Here is a 9,338-nt window from a genome sequence, read left to right as displayed (position 1 = left end):
CCCCACATCCCCCCAAAACATCACTCCTTGATGTTAAACCCTAGTAATATCCCAACATCAACCCACAACTTCATTCCCCGACATCAACCCAACATCACTTCCTCCAGTGATACCCCAACATCACCCCCAGTGTCACCCCTTAATATCATCCCTGTATCATCCCAATTTCACTCCAGTGTCACCCCCCCAGCTTCACTTCCTGATGTCAATCCCAGCCACACCCCACCAGCACTCCCCATTATCACTTCCAAACATCACCGCAGCGTCACTCCCTGTTGAAACCCCTCTTAGGGTAGGGATAGCCCAATATCCTTCCTAGTAATGTCACCCCAACAATGTCACTCCTTGATGTTACCCCAAGTGATACCCCAACATCACCACCCAACGTCTCTCCCTTGTCACCCCAACAACATCACCCCAACGTCATTTCCTGATTCCTCCCTCACTTCCCTCCCAGCATCACCTCAATAATGTCACCCCCCCAACAACGTCACTCCTTCATCTCATCCCCCAGAGATACTCTAACATCACCCTACAACATCACTGCACAACCTCAACCCAGTTTCACCCCAGTGTCACACCAGTGTGCCCCCACCAGTGTCACCCCAACAGTGTAACCCCAATATCACTCCCTTATGTCACCCCCCAGTGAAACTCCAACACCATCCTAGTCTTATCGGAATGTAACCTCCCAGCTTCACTCCAACAATACTACTCAAAAAAACCCCAACATCACCCCCACCAATAATTATCTCCTGTAATGCTACAACATGATGGAAAATGCAACAACAATAGCAAAAAAGTAAGTCCTAGGTTGCAATGAGTGAGGACTTGCTTAAACACGGCAGCTATAAACACAAAAACAAAGAACAAAATCTGCTTAACTTTAGAAGATCTCAAGCAAGCAGGGACCTCCAGCAAAAGCTGCTCATTTCTGCTGACAACACTTAAATGAGGCCTGGGAGGGGGTGGAGCCAGGATCCACCCCTTTCATCACTCAGGTGCGTTTCGTGCACCTGAGCTCCTCTGGTTTGTCCCTTCTCAATTATTGTTTCAAGCCACACCTTAGGGTTTCCACTACATTCCCCCCAACAATATCACTCCAACATCACTCCCTGATGTCCCCCCATGATATTCCAACATCACCCCTCAGCATCACCCCCCCACATCATCCTAGCCCAATGTCACCCCAGTGTCACCCCAGTGTCACCAGCAGAGTCACCAATTTTAGAAAGTCAGGCAATTTTACCAATTGCCTTTGAGGACAGAGTTGAATCAAAATATGCGTGCCATTGTTGCTCATCCACTGATAAAACTCCCCTTGCCAGACAGGCAGATCCAATCACCAGCTTGTTACTAGTCTTTTTTTTTTTTTTTTTGCTTCAGGCCTTATGGGAACAGTTAGTTCACAGCCAGAAGCAGTGATTGAGCACCTGGTGAAGGGTGTAGCCAGCCCTGTGAGCACAGGTGGAAGCAATTCACCTATGGGACCAGATAGGGCTGACCTTGGCTCCACCCCCTCCCTGACCACATTTAAGGGCTGGGAACAGTAAGGGCAGCATCTCTACCTGGGGGTTGTCTCCTTGGGAGTGAATGCAGACCTTTGGAAAGTGGTGAGTGATTCATGTGTTACTGAAGTTGCTGCCATGCCTTGTTTTTACTGAAGTTGCTGCCATGCCTTGTTTTTACTGAAGTTGCTGCCATGCCTTGTTTTTACTGAAGTTGCTGCCATGCCTTGTTTTTACTGAAGTTGCTGCCATGCCTTGTTTTTACTGAAGTTGCTGCCATGCCTTGTTTTTACTGAAGTTGCTGCCATGCCTTGTTTTTACTGAAGTTGCTGCCATGCCTTGTTTTTACTGAAGTTGCTGCCATGCCTTGTTTTTACTGAAGTTGCTGCCATGCCTTGTTTTTACTGAAGTTGCTGCCATGCCTTGTTTTTACTGAAGTTGCTGCCATGCCTTGTTTTTACTGAAGTTGCTGCCATGCCTTGTTTTTACTGAAGTTGCTGCCATGCCTTGTTTTTACTGAAGTTGCTGCCATGCCTTGTTTTTACTGAAGTTGCTGCCATGCCTTGTTTTTACTGAAGTTGCTGCCATGCCTTGTTTTTACTGAAGTTGCTGCCATGCCTTGTTTTTACTGAAGTTGCTGCCATGCCTTGTTTTTACTGAAGTTGCTGCCATGCCTTGTTTTTACTGAAGTTGCTGCCATGCCTTGTTTTTACTGAAGTTGCTGCCATGCCTTGTTTTTACTGAAGTTGCTGCCATGCCTTGTTTTTACTGAAGTTGCTGCCATGCCTTGTTTTTACTGAAGTTGCTGCCATGCCTTGTTTTTACTGAAGTTGCTGCCATGCCTTGTTTTTACTGAAGTTGCTGCCATGCCTTGTTTTTACTGAAGTTGCTGCCATGCCTTGTTTTTACTGAAGTTGCTGCCATGCCTTGTTTTTACTGAAGTTGCTGCCATGCCTTGTTTTTACTGAAGTTGCTGCCATGCCTTGTTTTTACTGAAGTTGCTGCCATGCCTTGTTTTTACTGAAGTTGCTGCCATGCCTTGTTTTTACTGAAGTTGCTGCCATGCCTTGTTTTTACTGAAGTTGCTGCCATGCCTTGTTTTTACTGAAGTTGCTGCCATGCCTTGTTTTTACTGAAGTTGCTGCCATGCCTTGTTTTTACTGAAGTTGCTGCCATGCCTTGTTTTTACTGAAGTTGCTGCCATGCCTTGTTTTTACTGAAGTTGCTGCCATGCCTTGTTTTTACTGAAGTTGCTGCCATGCCTTGTTTTTACTGAAGTTGCTGCCATGCCTTGTTTTTACTGAAGTTGCTGCCATGCCTTGTTTTTACTGAAGTTGCTGCCATGCCTTGTTTTTACTGAAGTTGCTGCCATGCCTTGTTTTTACTGAAGTTGCTGCCATGCCTTGTTTTTACTGAAGTTGCTGCCATGCCTTGTTTTTACTGAAGTTGCTGCCATGCCTTGTTTTTACTGAAGTTGCTGCCATGCCTTGTTTTTACTGAAGTTGCTGCCATGCCTTGTTTTTACTGAAGTTGCTGCCATGCCTTGTTTTTACTGAAGTTGCTGCCATGCCTTGTTTTTACTGAAGTTGCTGCCATGCCTTGTTTTTACTGAAGTTGCTGCCATGCCTTGTTTTTACTGAAGTTGCTGCCATGCCTTGTTTTTACTGAAGTTGCTGCCATGCCTTGTTTTTACTGAAGTTGCTGCCATGCCTTGTTTTTACTGAAGTTGCTGCCATGCCTTGTTTTTACTGAAGTTGCTGCCATGCCTTGTTTTTACTGAAGTTGCTGCCATGCCTTGTTTTTACTGAAGTTGCTGCCATGCCTTGTTTTTACTGAAGTTGCTGCCATGCCTTGTTTTTACTGAAGTTGCTGCCATGCCTTGTTTTTACTGAAGTTGCTGCCATGCCTTGTTTTTACTGAAGTTGCTGCCATGCCTTGTTTTTACTGAAGTTGCTGCCATGCCTTGTTTTTACTGAAGTTGCTGCCATGCCTTGTTTTTACTGAAGTTGCTGCCATGCCTTGTTTTTACTGAAGTTGCTGCCATGCCTTGTTTTTACTGAAGTTGCTGCCATGCCTTGTTTTTACTGAAGTTGCTGCCATGCCTTGTTTTTACTGAAGTTGCTGCCATGCCTTGTTTTTACTGAAGTTGCTGCCATGCCTTGTTTTTACTGAAGTTGCTGCCATGCCTTGTTTTTACTGAAGTTGCTGCCATGCCTTGTTTTTACTGAAGTTGCTGCCATGCCTTGTTTTTACTGAAGTTGCTGCCATGCCTTGTTTTTACTGAAGTTGCTGCCATGCCTTGTTTTTACTGAAGTTGCTGCCATGCCTTGTTTTTACTGAAGTTGCTGCCATGCCTTGTTTTTACTGAAGTTGCTGCCATGCCTTGTTTTTACTGAAGTTGCTGCCATGCCTTGTTTTTACTGAAGTTGCTGCCATGCCTTGTTTTTACTGAAGTTGCTGCCATGCCTTGTTTTTACTGAAGTTGCTGCCATGCCTTGTTTTTACTGAAGTTGCTGCCATGCCTTGTTTTTACTGAAGTTGCTGCCATGCCTTGTTTTTACTGAAGTTGCTGCCATGCCTTGTTTTTACTGAAGTTGCTGCCATGCCTTGTTTTTACTGAAGTTGCTGCCATGCCTTGTTTTTACTGAAGTTGCTGCCATGCCTTGTTTTTACTGAAGTTGCTGCCATGCCTTGTTTTTACTGAAGTTGCTGCCATGCCTTGTTTTTACTGAAGTTGCTGCCATGCCTTGTTTTTACTGAAGTTGCTGCCATGCCTTGTTTTTACTGAAGTTGCTGCCATGCCTTGTTTTTACTGAAGTTGCTGCCATGCCTTGTTTTTACTGAAGTTGCTGCCATGCCTTGTTTTTACTGAAGTTGCTGCCATGCCTTGTTTTTACTGAAGTTGCTGCCATGCCTTGTTTTTACTGAAGTTGCTGCCATGCCTTGTTTTTACTGAAGTTGCTGCCATGCCTTGTTTTTACTGAAGTTGCTGCCATGCCTTGTTTTTACTGAAGTTGCTGCCATGCCTTGTTTTTACTGAAGTTGCTGCCATGCCTTGTTTTTACTGAAGTTGCTGCCATGCCTTGTTTTTACTGAAGTTGCTGCCATGCCTTGTTTTTACTGAAGTTGCTGCCATGCCTTGTTTTTACTGAAGTTGCTGCCATGCCTTGTTTTTACTGAAGTTGCTGCCATGCCTTGTTTTTACTGAAGTTGCTGCCATGCCTTGTTTTTACTGAAGTTGCTGCCATGCCTTGTTTTTACTGAAGTTGCTGCCATGCCTTGTTTTTACTGAAGTTGCTGCCATGCCTTGTTTTTACTGAAGTTGCTGCCATGCCTTGTTTTTACTGAAGTTGCTGCCATGCCTTGTTTTTACTGAAGTTGCTGCCATGCCTTGTTTTTACTGAAGTTGCTGCCATGCCTTGTTTTTACTGAAGTTGCTGCCATGCCTTGTTTTTACTGAAGTTGCTGCCATGCCTTGCCTTGCCTTGCCTTGTTTCCCTTTTTTTGGCATCTTGACCGCTTTCAAGGGGTGGAAACCATAAGGGCAGCATCTCTCCATGGAGACTGCTTTCTCTGTGGTGTGGGGTGATTGTTGTTGGAATAGGGTAACTGATTCTTTCTTCATTGTTGGATTGTAATCTCCCCTTCTGGGGGGTTCCTGACCACACTTAAGGTCTGGCAGCAGGATGAGCAGCTATTGTACCTGGTGAATGTTTCCTTTAGAGCATGGAGTGAACCCTTAGAACAGAGTGAGTGTTTCTTTATTTCAGGGTTGCAATCTCTCCTTTTTTTTGTTAGTTCTCGCCCCGACTTAAGGGCTGACAGCCTTAAACGTGTTTTCTGACTTAGGCGACTGTCTCCTTGGGAGTGTGGGGGGAGGTCTGGTCCTTGAGAAAGGGCGAGTGATTCCTTATTTCAGGGCTGTGATTTTTCCATTTTGGGGGCATCCTGACCACATTTAAGTGCTGGCACCTGTAAGGACAGCGTTTATCTCTGTAGACTGTCTCCTGTGGAGCATGGGCAAGTGTTGGTTCTTGAGAAGGGGGTAAGTGGTTTCTTTATTTCAGGGCTGTAATCTCTTTCTGTCTCTCTTTTTTTTTTTTTTTTTTTTTTTCCTCTAGTATCCTGACCACATTTTAAGGGGTGGAAGCCACAAGGGCAGCATCTCTACCTGGAGACTGCTTCCTTGGCAGTGTGGGCTGAGTGTTCATCCTTGGAATGGGGTAACTTATTCTTTTTTTTATTTCAGGGCTGTGATATCCCCTTCTGGGGGTATCCTGACTACATTTAAGGCCTGGCAGCCATAGGTGCAGCATCCTGGCGGCAGCTTCCCTGGGAGAGTGGGGTGAGTATTTGGAACGGGGCATGTAATTTCTTCTTTATTTCAGGGCTGTGAGCTCCACCTTTTTGGGGGGGATACCAAACTGGATTAGAGCAGCTGTATTTGCATGTTTGTCATCACAATGCCCTTTTTTCTTCTCTAAGGGAGATGAAGGTGTTATCTCCCTTTCTCTGATATGGTGATTGAAGGACTGACACATGTTTCTTTCTTTCATTGCTCCCTCATTTCTGGAATGCTTCAGTCAGCCTCAGGATAATGCTGGTTAGCTGACTGAGCATTGCTGTTGTGGGAATGCCCAGAGCTAACATCCTTTTCCATAAAGAGGTTCTTCATTCTCCAGGTCTTTTAAGCAAATCTTTCTGAGCTTGTTATCTTCGACCTCATTGCAGCCTTTCAATATCTGAAGGGAACTTACTCCCAGGAGGGGAGTAAACTCTTCATAAGGGCTGATAATAGCAGGACACGGGGAAATGGTTTTAAGTTAAAAGAGGGAAGATTTAGGTTGGATGTTAGGGGGAAGTTTTTTACTAGGAGGGTGGTTAGGTCCTGGAACAGGCTGCCCAGGGATGTTGTGGATGCCCCGTCCTTGGAGGTGTTCAAGACCAGGTTGGACGAGGCTCTGGGCAACCTGATCTAGTAAAGGTGTATGTTTGGTGGCCCTGCTAGGCAGGGGGGTTGGAACTACATGATCCTTGAGGTCCCCTCCAACCCAGGTCATTCTGTGATTCTGTGATTCTGTGATTCTGTGGTTCCATCTCTGTTCACCATTTCATGGTTCTTACAGCATGATCTCAAACCTGTGGCTCCAAACATGGTTTGTGTACACCTCTATCATCCCATTTCATGACTGTAGTTAAGAGTGTTATGCACTGCTTCCAAGCATACAAAGTTGTTTAAAGGCATTCTGTGCACCCTTACATGTAATAAATCAGCTGATCTCATTTTTTTTTTTTAGCTTGATGGGGTTTAGGGATTGCTGGAGTTTGTCTCATCAGGGGTGTAAGCACTCTGAGATCTACTGAGCAGGTAACAGAGCATTCCAAGCCCCGTGTTTGTGCACTAGCTTGTATGCAGGCAGGTTTCTAATGGCTGTGGGAAGCTCACTTAGTTATCAAATGGGTTGCAGGCGGCTCACCTTTCTCCATGGGGTCTATTCTCCCAGCCTGCTGCACTACACGGCTGATGATAGAGTGAGGTGCTTCGGCCAGGACCTGAAGAACACTCCCAGAACGTAGTGGCCATCTGCTTCATCCTCACTGAGCATAATATGGTCTGCACCACTTGAGCATAGTGATAACAGGTATTCTGTTCCTATTTTGTCTGGTTCTCTCCCATATCTCCCTTACAAATTTGTCAATGGTAATGGATCCCCAGGCATTGTTCTCAGAGCACATTGTGACTGACCACCTTGGGATCCTACAGTCCTTTCTGTTTGAACAGCAGATCTGACTTCATCTTTATAGAAGGCCAAGGATTGTCCTCTTTTGGACCACTGTACTCAGCATCACCCCAGATATCTCCATCCTAATTGTCTGGAGATCCTATTAGTTTCCTAATCTCTATGACACCCAAACCCCCATCCCTCTTCCTTCCATCCCCTGTCCCCCATTCAATAGCTCTACAGCTCTGGTTCCCAACAGTGTGATGAAGTGAGGTCCCTGGTCTGCTGAGTACTGGGACTGGTCCAGAGAGGCTCTGTGATACAGCTAGATCAGGTTGCCCAGAACCTGGCCCAGCCTCACCTTGGAAGGGACAAGGCATCCATCATGTGTCTGAGTAACCTGTTACACTGTGTCACCACCCTCACAAGATTTTCTTTATATCTAACCTAAATTTTTTCTCATTTTTCCCTTTAGGTATTGAAAGGCTGTTACCAGGTCACCTCAGAGCCTTCACTTCTCCAGGCTGAACAGCCCCAATTTTCTCTCTTCATAGGAAAGGCATTCCATCCCTCGGTTCATATTTGTGGCTATTCTCTGGATGTACTCCAACAGCTCTATGTCTGTGTCCTACACTGCAGCCATCCAAATCCAGACACAGCACTCCAGGTGAGGCCTCACCAGCATAGGGCAGAGGGGCAGGATCATCTCCCTTTGCCTACTGACCACGCATCTTTGGGTGGAACCCAGCATACAGTTAGCTTTCTGGGCTGGGAAGGTACATTGCTGAGTGCCCACTACTCAGCCTATTGAGGTCTCTCTGGATGGTGTCCCATCCCTCTGGTGTGTCACTGCACCCCACAGCTCGGTGTCATTAGGGTGCACTTGACCCCCACTGTCAATGTCAGTGATGAAGAGGCAATCCCAGATGTTTATACAAACTCGGCAAAGAACCGCTTGAGAGCAGCCCTGAAGAGAAGGACGTGTGGATCCCAGTGGATAAGAAGCTGGACATGAGCTAGCAGTGTGCACTTGCATCCTGGAAAGACAACTATATCCTGGGCTGCATTAAAAGAAGAACAGCCAGCAGAGAGAGGGAGGTGATTTTTTTTTTTTTTTTTTTTCTTTTCCCCCTCTACTCGGCTCTCATGAGGCACCATCTGCTTAACTGCGTCCAGGCCTGGAGCCCCCAGCACAGGAAGGACTTGGAACTCTCAGAGTGGGTCCAGAGGAGGGCACTAAGATGATCAGAGGCCTGGAGCACCTCTCCTATGAGGAAAGGTTGAGGGAACTGGGCTTGTTTAGACTGGAGAAGAGAAGGCTCTGGAGAGACCTCATTGTGGCCTTCCAGTACTTGAGGGAGTGGATAAACAGGAGGGGAAACAGCTGTTTATGAGGGTGGATCAGGATAGGACAAGTGGGAGTAGTTTTAAACTAAGACAGGAGAGGTTTAGGTTGGATATTAGGAGGAAGTTTTTCACTCAGGGTGGTGATGCACTGGAACATGTGCCTTGGAGTCACTTCCAGGAGGATCTGCTCTGCGATCATTCACAGCACAGAGGTGAGACTGACATGTTGATAGTTCCCAGGGTCATCCTTTTTATCCATAATAACAGATGTGCTGTTGCTTTTTTTCTACTCACCAGGGATTTCACCTGACTGCCACAACTTCTCAAATACCGTTGAGAATGGCTTGTTGACTGCATCAGCGAATACCGTCGTGACTCTGGGATGCATTTCATTGGGACCCATAGACTCCTGGATGTTCAGGTTCCTCAGGTGATCCCAAACCCTATCTTGACTCTCAGTGTGGGGCAGGGAGGTTGTTGGTGGGGGTGGCATTGCTTTGTCAATCCCCACCTGCACAGCCAAAGGTGAGGGCTGTATATAATGAGCAGTTATCAGAGGAGATGGAAGCAAAAGTGTTATTGGGTATTTGAGCCTTTTCTTGTGTGTTGTTCTCAGCTACTGTGCTGCTGGTGAGCAGCATCATGCACAGAGTGCAGCCCCCCAATGTATGCAGGGTAGTGCTTTCGTTACTGTGCAGCATTACTGGGAGCTGTGGTTCTCCCAGGTGCTGTAACGTCTGCATGGAGAGATGTGTGAATC

At 46.2% G+C, this 9,338-nt stretch overlaps 1 long non-coding RNA gene across 1 annotated transcript; it reads left to right on the top strand.

Annotated features, from left to right (window-relative positions):
• Positions 1 to 6,804: 6,804 nt before the first annotated feature.
• On the top strand, positions 6,805 to 8,864 carry LOC149911544 (uncharacterized). Its single transcript, XR_016463193.1, has 3 exons — positions 6,805 to 6,876; positions 6,977 to 7,150; positions 7,707 to 8,864. It is a non-coding gene; the product is annotated as an uncharacterized LOC149911544 (long non-coding RNA).
• The last annotated feature ends 474 nt before the right edge of the window (positions 8,865 to 9,338 follow it).

The sequence above is a fragment of the Phasianus colchicus genome, unplaced genomic scaffold, assembly GCF_987193195.1.
Source record: "Phasianus colchicus unplaced genomic scaffold, bPhaCol1.hap1.1 HAP1_SCAFFOLD_90, whole genome shotgun sequence".
In the NCBI taxonomy this organism is placed as follows: domain Eukaryota; kingdom Metazoa; phylum Chordata; class Aves; order Galliformes; family Phasianidae; genus Phasianus; species Phasianus colchicus.
This window is presented reverse-complemented; position numbering and strand designations above follow the sequence as displayed.